We start from the raw sequence: 11,511 nt of genomic DNA, 5'->3' as shown, positions 1-11,511 counted from the left end.
AAGGGAGGGCGCGGGGGAGGCGGAGAAGGGTCGAGAAGAGGCAGGGGTGGATGTCCTGGGGAGCAACACTTAGGCCGCGTCGCGGCGGGCAGGCTGTGGCAGGGAGGCCGCCGCCATCGCCGTGGCGCGGTCTGACATGGTGCCGCGGCCGGTACCGCCGAGCCAGCCCCTCGGGCCTGGTGCTGGGGCGTTGTTGTGTCCTCCCGAGATAACGAGGCGCCGTTCCCTCGGGCTGGGAGGCCTCTCGGGGTCAGGCTGCCCAGGGCGGGCAGGCCCGGGCGCCGCATGTGTGCTGGAGGCGAAGGGCCCATGCCGGGAGCGGCGGGCTGGCCGGGAGCGGCGGGCTGGCCGGGAGCGGCGGGCTGGCCGGGAGCGGCGGGCTGGCCGGGAGCGGCGGGCTGGCCGGGAGCGGCGGGCTGGCCGGGAGCGGCGGGCTGGCCGGGAGCGGCGGGCTGGCCGGGAGCGGCGGGCTGGCCGGGAGCGGCGGGCTGGCCGGGAGCTGCGGGCTGGCCGTCAGCGGTGGCGGGGCTCGGGGGCAAGAGCAGCGGCTGTCTCGGGCACGAAGGGAAGAAATGCTGAGGAAAGTGGCCCTGGGAGTGGAAATGCAGCTCGGACCGTGTGGGCGCTTGGGAAGTGAAGTGTGTGGTAACAGCACGTCGCTGTTCAGATTTTCACTGGGCGCTGTGTGGTTTGGATCCGTCAAGGAAGCCATGAGAATAAAGTACAGAGGCCAAATTTCTGTGCAGGGGAGCCAGCAGAGCAGGGTACAAACGGAGAGCTGAGTGGTTCTGGATCCACCACGTAGAAAAGGAGTGTCCTGGATTGGGTAGGTGCTTATGCAACAGAGCAGCCAGTGTGTAGTACTTGCAGCACCCAGCGAGCGCTGGGACGCACTTCCATCTGCCAGCGGGAGGCTTCTCCACATGGCCTCTTCTGATGCGCACTTAGAGCTGGGTAGGACAAAAGATAGAGACAGACTCCAGGAATTGAGTCTGTCAGTGTCACCGTTTGGACAAGGCATTAAATTCTTCAAGTGTATGAAGTTTGTTACTGTCTTTCAGCAACCGATTTGTGGTCAAGGGTGTCATTTTCAGTGCCCTTTCAGGGTGATGATATTTGCATTTAAAAAAGGGCATAAATTGCTCTCTCTGGTGTGAACACAGAATTAGTTGTTATTTTTCTAGGGATTAGGCTGAGTTTAGTTGGCTTGGGTGTTCTATCTAGTCTAACAGACCCTCAATCTACATTTATGCTGTTTGCTTCGTAGGATGCAGATCACTTTGAGATCAGAGGGTCATAACATTCTTGCTACGTGTAGTTCACAAAAATAACAGACAATTCTTCACTGAAATAGTGGTTAAAGCCTGGAACAGGCTGCCAAGGAAAGTAAGGACTTGATGATCTGTGAGGTCTCTTCCAACCTTGGTGATACTGTGGTACTGTAATGGAGTCACCATTATTCCAAGTGCTTAAAACCATGTTGTTTTGGTGCTGAGGGATGTGGTTTTAGGAGTGATCTGGTAGTGCTGGGTTGACTGTTGGACTGGATGATCTTGGAGGCCTTTTCCAACCTTCACGAGTCTGATTTTGGATACAAAACGTGCCCCTTCTAAAATAAACCACAAAACTTTGTGGGTTGTAGTGCAAGAATTCAGCTTCATTCATTTAGCTCTGTGGTAAAGGGTTGGACTTGGTGATCTGTGAGGTCTCTTCCACCCCTGATGATACTATGATATTTCTGAGGCGTGCTGTGGCAGTGGATACCACAGACAGCAAGGCTGTCAGTCAACTGAGCAAAACATTTTCTAGTCTTCATTTTGAATCAGGAAAACAAAACCATACTTCTAACAAACCATGAGATGGTGAATTAACTAATACCCAACATTTAAAAGTTTAAGTATGAAATGACAGACTTTTCATTGAAAAAATCCTCACCATCCTGTTTATGAATCCTGCTGAATGCTTGTTCTAAGTTTCCTCTGACCACATAGCTGCTTTGTCCTAATGTAAGATCCCAATAAATGATTTGGAATACTCTGGAAGAAAACTGCTCTGGATTCCTCACAGAATCACAGAATGGTGGAGGTTGAAAAGGTCCTATAGAAATCATCTATTCCAACCCCACTGCTAAAGCAGGGTCACCCACAGCAGGTTGCATGAGATCATGTCTGGGTGGATTTGGAATTTCTGCAGAGAAGGAGATTCCACAACTTCTCTGGGCAGCCCACTCGCAGGGCTCTGCCACCCTCATAGGAAAGAATATTATCCTCACGTCCAGATGGAAATTCCTGGGTTCCACTTTGTGCCTGCTGCCCTTTGTCCTGTTGTTGGGCACCACTGAAAAGAGTCAGGCCCCATCTTCTTGACCCACACCCTTTAGATATTGACAGGCATTGATAAGATTCCTCACTCATTCTTCATGTCTCCAGGCTAAACGGCTCCATGTGTCTCAGCCTTTCCCATAGGAGAGATGCCCTAGTCCCCTCAGCATCTCTGTAGAATCTGTTAGACTGTCTCCATTAGTTCCTTGTCTCTGTTGAACTGGGGAGTCCAGAAATGGACCTAGTACTGCAGAGGTAGCCTCACTGGGGCAGACTAGAGGGAGAGGAGAACCTCTCTCAAGCTGCGTGGTCACACTCTTCTTAGCGATTCTGGTGTAGAGCAGACAGTTCCCTCCTCTGTGTCTCAGGTCTGCTGCAGTGGTTGAAGGTTGGTTGTGAGTAGGCTGCCACGGGGATGTTGAAAGGTCCGTTTAACTTCTGTATTAAATTACAACAGGGCAGTGGATAGTGTAGTAGGTGGGATGAAGAAATACCCTTACAGAAGGTGATTGTTTAAAAATCACTGGCATGGAGAGCTACTGTTGTGAAGGAGTGGAAGTGCTGGCAATATTTTTCTAAGCAGGAGTCAAGTCTTCTCTCTTAAGTGATGTTTGAGTGGTGTTTGGAAAAGAAATGATGCCATCTGGCGCAGTAGCATTTCCCCACTCTTCCCTCTGTCCTTGTGGTGTAGAGGATTAGAGTGAAATGGTGACCAGGGGCTCAGCTCCGGAGGGTTAAACATCAGCTGAGCAAAGCCTTGTTTTTTACTGGTTCGTTCCAGCTATGTGGATCCTGCAGGTTGGAGGTATAAAATAGAACTGAGAGGCCAGGAAATAATGCTTCTTAGAAAACCAGGGTCTGCAGCAAGATCATTCCAAATACTTTGCAAACAAAATGCAGCTGCCTATGAGGTATGTAAGCAGACAGGAGTTCTCTGAGTTGGTTACAATTGTTATTACTGGATTTTTCCAGCTCTCCTTAGCCTAGAGCTGCCAGGCAGTGTGAGCTAACTACCCTGAGCTGTTGGGTGAGTGTCCCTTCACCTCTGAGCAGGTCGAGGCTGCTCTCTGCCTTACTGGATCAGACTCTTGGCTCATCTTTCATAATTGCCAAGATCTTTCATAACCTCTGATCTTTCATAACCTCACCAGTTCCTCTCACATGCCTTTCATAACCTACAGACACGCCACGTGTTTAATCTTGTCCACTTGGAATAGGCTTGTCCTGGATGAGCCTGAAATACTAGTGTTTCCTGGGTGCCTCATGCATCTTGATTCCTCCTGAGCCCTGGTCAGACTTCCATCCCTGAGACAAGGAATGCTCATCAGAAAGGAAAACCTGCTCCCTTTGTCCACAGAGCAGAAAACGATCATAGTTGTGGATTTCCTGCTCTGCCAGGGTGTGAAGCTGTTAGTGATTTTGATGTGTCTCAGCTGGAGGTAGAAGCCTCCTTCCCTCGCTGACCTGAACTGCCGTGCAGGGTTCCTCGGGTGGCTGCTCTGGCTGCAGCTCCCCGCTGTGGCATGCTCGCTCTGCGGTGCGGGAAGCAGGGTCACTTGCAGGGAAAGCTGCTGCTGCTGCAGCTGGTTTAATTGCCTCTCGTCCGAGAGTTTGCATTTCTCTTCTTCGACAGCAATTGCACGCTGCAGTGATGCAATAAAGTCAGGTGTAGTTTGCTGCTGAGGGAGGGTGACCTCTCTTTAGCTAGCTGGATGTGCCCATGGAATCTGCAGATGTCTTCCAGTGCAAATCTTTGTCGCTTCACAGGCTTGATGGATGATCTCTTAATAGGGAATTAAATACGATAGCAAGTGGCTAACAGCTTTAATAAGAACAGAGAGGAGAAAACAAAAAGAGGAAGTAATCTTTCTGAGTTATTAGCCTGAGTGCAACAGAGCATTTCCTCAGCATGACAGCCAGAGGCTTGCTGTGCTGTTATTAAAGCACTTCAGTGGGAATCCATGCACATGGTTGTTTAACCTAGCATAGGATTATATTGGATTAGTCATATAAAATTGTTGTTTACTGTGTCTAGCCCTTTTCCCCACAGCTTTTATCTGTATCTCATGAAAAGTGAAGTTTGAGGCTGCCTTGAAGAAGTAACCCAGATGGCAAGCTTTTGGTTTGTGCAAGTTTACTGCAATGTTGTAGCAGTTTGGTGCACTGAGAGATTTAACAGCTGGTAGGAGAGGCTGTTCTAGATTTTTGGTTTGCTTTTTGGATGTGAAAGAAGGGAAGGAAATGCTCTCTCATCTTGCTGGACTTCCCTAGAAGAGCTGTGCTGATCCCACTTCAGCTTCATCGGAGACAAACAGGAATTACTAACACTGGCACTGTTTTCATAATACTTGCTAACGACTCATTAATGACTTGATCAGTGCCCCGTTCTGTGTGGTGTATGAGAAGTTTCTGTCATGCAGAGTCATATTCTGACCACTTTTCTTCCCCACATCCAAAAGGCTCAGGAATCACTGCTTGGACACTTGCCACCTTTTCCCTCCTGCCACAGGCTAACCAAGAGAGAGTCTCAAACATGCAGTGCAGGCATCTCCCTGCAGATCTACCCTTGATTAATGTGGAAATAGAGATTTTTGGCTTCAAGGCCTGACAGACAGCTCTAGGACTAAAATGGCTTCAGTGTTTCCTGAACTTTTTAGACTAACTCTGTCGTCCTGGGAAATTTTCCCTTCCAGGAGGTATGCCTGCAAGAGTGTTCCTAGGGTGTGAGCACCTTTGATTCTCCATGAGGGAAGCTTTTCTCTCTGGAGGGTGTTCTGTGGGCAAGGTAATGCAGTCCCAAACTGTTACAGGTTTTCCTAAACTGTGTCTGTGGGTGTAGAATAAAGGTCTTTTCCCTTGGCTCTTTTCCATATATCCCTGCCACATGCATGCCAGTCTGGTTTATTGAGCATTATCCAGTGAAAGTAGTAAAAATAATACCACCACCCCACCTCCCCCTCCAAAAGAAACTGATGACCTGATGTTTCTGTCATTGATGGTGTGCTAGTTTGAAGCAAGCTGGAATGTTTTGGTAAAAGAACTAGATAACGGGCAGTGAAATGAAAAACAATTGTGTCTACTTCTCTCACAGTCACGCTGAGAACTCTGGGAAGAAGAAAAAAACATTCTCCATTTTGTCTCTCACTCTTGCTTTTGCCTTAGACCTGGTCACATCTCATTAACCCTGCTCCTACTAACCTTGCTCCCTAACCTCTTGGCTGCACCTCTATTCTTCCTGAGAACTGGGGTAAGGTTGAGAGGGGCCGGGGGGAGGTGTTGGGGTGGTTTGAGAGCTCCTCCTGGGGACTCAGGTTTCTGGGAGGGGAGTTGTGCTTTTTGTATTGTTTATCCATTGTATATTTCTGTATATAATTGTATATAACTGTATATATTGTAAATAGCTGCTTGTAAATTCTGCTAGCTGTAAATAAATTGCTTCATCTATATTCCCAGGGTCCGTCTGAGTTAGCTGGGGCAAATTCAAAAGTGTGGGGGGGCGGGGTAACCCCCAAACCATCACATTTTAATTGGCGCCCAACGTGGGGCTAGATATTTCAGTGAGTGGAAATTAGCTCTGGGAATTAAGATGAAGCTAATCAAGCAGCTATTGTACTTGGTGGGGATTGCTGTGTGGCCTGTTTTCTGGTTTTTTGTGTACAATTGGATCAAAGATCAAATTGGTTATTTCTTGCTTCATGTAGTTTTTAAGAAGGCTAAAGCTAAGGTTTCAAACATGTTCTGGAGCTGGGGTGATTTCATTCTTGGTTATGCTGGTTTTAGTGTCACTGAGAATATTACTAGTGATATTACAAGAGTTTTTGTCAATAATGTGACGATCAGTCAAAATGCTGCTTTATCTACTGCTCTCATGAGGGTCATCCAGCCCCAAACTGAAATGCCAAGTCCATGCAAGGATTTTTACAGAAAAGAGATTGTCACGGGTTTGGTCTGCAGTAATCTGGCTCTTATGATTTTAATATTCATATTAATTTTGGCATTATTGGTGAAAAATTCAAAACCAGTTTCTGTAAGGGCTAGGAAAAATTCTGTGTCTCAGAAGCAGTCTCTTTCACTGCAAAACAAGGGAACACAGTTATCGGCTTCCCCCTTGCCAGCCTCTGCCCCTCCTTCTCCAAGTGCTGGGAACACAGCCAATGTTCCCGCCAATAACGTAAACAATGATAAGGATAACCAAAACAAGCCGCAGAGTTTAGCAGGAGCCTCAGGAGGACAGGCAAGTACCCAAAATCAGAATGTTCCTAGCAACAATCAAAACACGTCAGGGTTGGCAGGCATCCCAGGAGGACAGGCAAACAATCCTACTAGTGCTAGTAACGCTAGCCCAGTCAGTCCAAATCCTAATGACACCAGCTCAGCCAATTCGAACCCCCAGCCAGCAGACCAGAACCAAAATCCTCCTGTTAAAAGCAAGGCAGATCTGAACTCACAGGCTCCAAATCAGACCTCCAATAATTCAAATGCTCCAGGTCAGACCCCTAAGGATTCAAACCCTCCAAGTCAGACCCCTAATGATTCAAATCCTCCAGCAGACACATCCAAGTCTGTTGCTGCTCAGGCCTTTCTGGCACCTGCTAAGGCAAAAGCTAAGACAAAGAGTGGTTCGCAGGAGGATGTAAGAGATGGGACCTCTGGTGATCAGCAGCAAGAAGAGGAAGAGGAGGCAGTTAGTCTGCGAGACCTTGTAGATGTGCTGAGACAACAATACTCAAGTGAGAGGAGCGCTGTGAGGTTAGCTGCCAAGAGAGAGGATGGTTCCCATGAGTTTAGGAATGCTATGAGGAAGATTGTGTTAGGCCAGGCACCACCAGATCAACAGGAAGAAGAGGAGGAAGATGACATCCAAGGCTCCAAGGATCCACTCAGAGAGGTCAGGGAAGTTAGGAAGGAATACACAAGGGAATCAGGTGAGCCAATCCTAAGCTGGCTAGTGAGATGCCGTGGCATTGGTGCTAATGCCCTGCAGGTAGGAGACAAGTCTGCCAAGCAGCTGGGACCACTCACTAAGGAGAGTGGAGTGGACAAACACCTAGCAAGTCCTCTTGGTAGGGTTAGCTTGTGGACACGCCTTCTGTTGGCTGTGGCTATGAGATATCCTTCCCGAGATGATTTGCCATGGGCTGCCAAGAAGTGGAACACCGTTGAGCAGGGAATTAAGCTTCTGAAGGAGTTTGCTGTGAAGGAAGTGCTTTATGGAGATCATGGTACTCATGAGCCTGACGATATTCCTTTGGGAACAGGTCTCATGAAGAAGCTGATTAAGCTTGCTCCTTCATCCTATGCTAACATCTTGGCCAGTAAATTTCTAGCAAGGAGTGATAATGGAAGATCTTTCACTGTTGGTGAATTCACTGATCAGCTCAGGCAGATTGAGGACAGCTTGTCACATTCTGGTATAATCTGTGCCATAAAGACTATGACTACAGAGATTAAGAATACCATGAAAGAACTGAAGGAGGACCTTACAACCTCAATTTCCAATCTGGCAAAGGATACCATTCCTGCATCATCTGAATGGGTGCATGTTTCTGCAGTCAGGAACAGACGCCCACCTCCTGCAAGGCAATTCCAGCCTAGGAGGAGACAAATTCCACCCAGACAGCAGCAATCACGTGCGTCACTGTGGATACTTCTGCGTGACACATACGGGGAGAACATGAACAAATGGGATGGTAAACCTACTTCAGCTCTTTCAAAGAGAGTCAGGGATCTGCAGAGTGGCAGAAACAGAGGCAGCAATGCCCAAAAAGTAGCTGTCACTTCTTCAGCTCCCGAGAGCAACTGCAATTGTTCCAACAGTTGCAGTTCCTCTCGCAACAACACCAATCACTGTGTACACCCTACATGCCATGTTCAGCATTAGGGGTGCCCTGCCTCCAGCCAGGAGGAGGAAAGGGATAGTGGAGAGAACCGAATCTATTGGAATGTGTTCATTAGGTGGCCTGGCAGTTCAAGAGTTCGGAAATACAGGGCTTTAGTTGACACAGGTGCTCAGTGTACTTTATTGCCATCTAATTGTAAAGGGACAGAGTCCATTTCTATCTTTGGAATCACAGGTGGATCTCAAGAGTTAACTAAGATACAGGCTGAGATCAGTTTAACTGGTAAAGAGTGGAAGACACATACTATTGTAACTGGTCCTGATGCGCCTTGCATTTTGGGAATTGACTTTTTGAGACAAGGTTGTTTCAAAGATCCTAAGGGTCATAAATGGGCTTTTGGAATAGCATCTGTAGAGATTGAGGATGATAAATTGAAATTGTCTGTTAGACCAGAACTTTCTGATGAATCTGCAGTTGTGGGACATCATGACATAGAGGACCTGGAAGTGCCAATTGCAACTCAAACTGTTCATCATAGGCAGTACAGAACTAACCGTGACTCTTTGTTGCCCATTCATCAGCTGATTCGTCAATTGGAGAGTCAGGCTGTCATCGAGAAAGCTCATTCACCTTTCAACAGTCCCATCTGGCCTGTGCGTAAACCTACGGGCGACTGGAGACTGACAGTTGACTTTCGTGCCCTCAACGAGGTGACACCACCCATGAGTGCAGCTGTGCCGGACATGCTGGAACTCCAGTACGAGCTGGAATCGAAGGAGGCTAAATGGTATGCAACCATAGACATTGCTAATGCTTTCTTCTCTATTCCCATAGCAAAGGAGTGCAGGCCTCAGTTTGCATTCACCTGGAGAGGAATCCAGTATCAGTTCAATCGTTTGCCTCAGGGGTGGAAACACAGCTCAACCATCTGTCACTCAGTCATTCACAATGCACTGGAGAAAGGTAAAGCTCCAGAGCACATCCAGTACATCGACGACATCATTGTGTGGGGCCAAACTGCTAAGGAAGTCTTCGAGAAAGGTAACAAAATCATTGACATTCTGTTGCAAGCAGGTTTTGCCATTAAGAGAGACAAGGTCAAAGGACCTGCCAAAGAAATTCAGTTTCTGGGAGTGCGGTGGCAGGATGGTCGCCGTTACATTCCTCAGGATGTGATCAACAAAGTCTCTACCATGGCAGTTCCCACCAGTAAGAAGGACACACTTTCTTTTCTTGGTGTGGTGGGATTTTGGAGACTACACATTCCTGGTTTCAGTCAGATTGTCAAACCTCTGCATGATGTGACTCGTAAGAGAAACAATTTTGAGTGGGGACCTGAACAACAAGCAGCCTTTGATCAGATCAAGCGAGAAGTAGTCCATGCAGTGGGCTTGGGTCCTGTGAGATCTGGTCCGGACATTAAGAACATTCTGTACACGGCTGCCAGTGACAATGGTCCAACTTGGAGTCTTTGGCAGAGAGCTCCAAATGAGACACGTGGTCGTCCACTTGGTTTCTGGGGACGTTGTTACAGAGGTTCAGAGACAAATTACACTGCAACTGAGAAAGAGATTCTAGCAGCCTATGAGGGAGTGAAAGCAGCTTCTGAAGTGATTGGAACTGAGTCACAATTGCTTTTAGCTCCTAGACTGCCAGTTCTTAACTGGATGTTCAAGGGCAAAGGTTCATCACCACATCATGCCACAGATGCAACCTGGTCTAAATGGATGGCTTTGATAACCCAACGAGCACGAATGGGTAATCTTGACCGACCTGGTCTGGTGGAGGTGATCACCAACTGGCCGGAAGGCACAGACTGTTCCAAACCTCCAGAGGAGAAAATAACTCGTGCTGAGGAAGCTCCTCCCTATGGTGATCTCTCTGATCAGGAAAAGAACTATGCTTTGTTCACAGATGGTTCCTGTCGTCTTGTTGGGAACAAGCGAAGATGGAAGTCAGCGGTTTGGAGTCCAACCAGGAGAGTTACCGAAACGAAAGATGGCGAAGGAGAATCCAGTCAGTTCGCTGAGGTAAAAGCTGTCCAACTTGCTCTTGATGTGGCTGAACGTGAGAATTGGCCTATCCTTTACCTCTACACCGACTCGTGGATGGTAGCCAATGCTCTATGGGGTTGGCTAAAGGACTGGAAGAAGAATGGTTGGCAGAGGAAAGGAAAGCCTATTTGGTGTGCTGATCTATGGCAGGACATTGATGCACGGCTGGAGAGAACTCCAGTGAAGGTGCGGCACGTAGATGCACACATGCCTAAGAGCAGAGCAACTGAGGAACATCAACATAATCAGAAGGCAGATCAAGCTGCTAAGATTGCTCAAGCTGATACCAACTCTGAACTTGACATTGACCTTGATTGGAAACACCGAGGTGAGCTGTTCTTAGCTCGGTGGGCCCATGACTCATCTGGACATCAAGGCAGAGATGGAACATACCGATGGGCTCGCGATAGGTCAATTGACTTGTCCATGGATGCTATCACCCAAGTCATCTATGACTGTGACATTTGTGCTGCTATTAAGCAGGCTAAGCGAATCAAGCCCTTATGGTATGGTGAGAGATGGTCAAAGTACAGGTATGGTGAAGCCTGGCAGATTGACTACATCACTTTACCTCGATCTCGTTCTGGCAAGCAGTATGTGCTAACGATGGTAGAAGCCAGCACTGGATGGTTGGAAACCTATCCAGTTCCACATGCTACTGCACGTAACACCATTGTTGGTTTGGAGAGACAAATCTTGTGGAGACATGGAACTCCAGAGAGAATCGAGTCAGACAATGGTACTCATTTCAAGAACAATCTTGTGAAAAACTGGGCCAAAGAGCATGGTATTGAATGGATCTATCACATACCCTACTATGCACCAGCTTCAGGGAAGATTGAGCGCTACAACGGTTTGCTGAAGACCACCCTAAAAGCCATGGGGGGTGGAACTCTGAAAAACTGGGACAAACATTTAGCAGAAGCTACCTGGTTGGTAAATAGTAGAGGTTCAGTAAACAGAGCAGGACCTGCACAATCAGATTTGGTCCAAACAGTAGACGGTGATAAAGTTCCTGTTGTACGTGAAAAGAATCTGTTAGGGAAAACTGTTTGGGTATTTTCTCCTTCGGGCGAAGGGAAACCTGTCCGAGGGGTGGTATCTGCTGAAGGTCCTGGTCACACCTACTGGGTAATGCAGGAGAATGGTGAAATCCAGTGTATTCCACAGAGAAATTTAACTTTAGCTGAGAGAGCTTAAATTCAGAGTGTGTAGCATAAGTTGTTAGGAGTTTTCTGTTCTAGGTAACATCGGCGCCCAACACTGAGAAAAATCTACAGTATGTGAGCACGAACC

The 11,511-nt window shown here is 47.8% G+C and overlaps 1 protein-coding gene across 5 annotated transcripts in view; it reads left to right on the top strand.

Moving 5' to 3' along the window:
- MPPE1 (metallophosphoesterase 1) overlaps positions 1 to 11,511 on the top strand; it is a 42,741-nt gene that overhangs the window by 139 nt on the left and 31,091 nt on the right. The gene's annotated exons all lie outside the window — the stretch shown is intronic.

Source organism: Pogoniulus pusillus, chromosome 10 (genome assembly GCF_015220805.1).
Source record: "Pogoniulus pusillus isolate bPogPus1 chromosome 10, bPogPus1.pri, whole genome shotgun sequence".
NCBI classification, from domain to species: domain Eukaryota; kingdom Metazoa; phylum Chordata; class Aves; order Piciformes; family Lybiidae; genus Pogoniulus; species Pogoniulus pusillus.
Note: the sequence above shows the minus strand (reverse complement) of the source record. Positions and strands in the feature narration are given on the sequence as shown.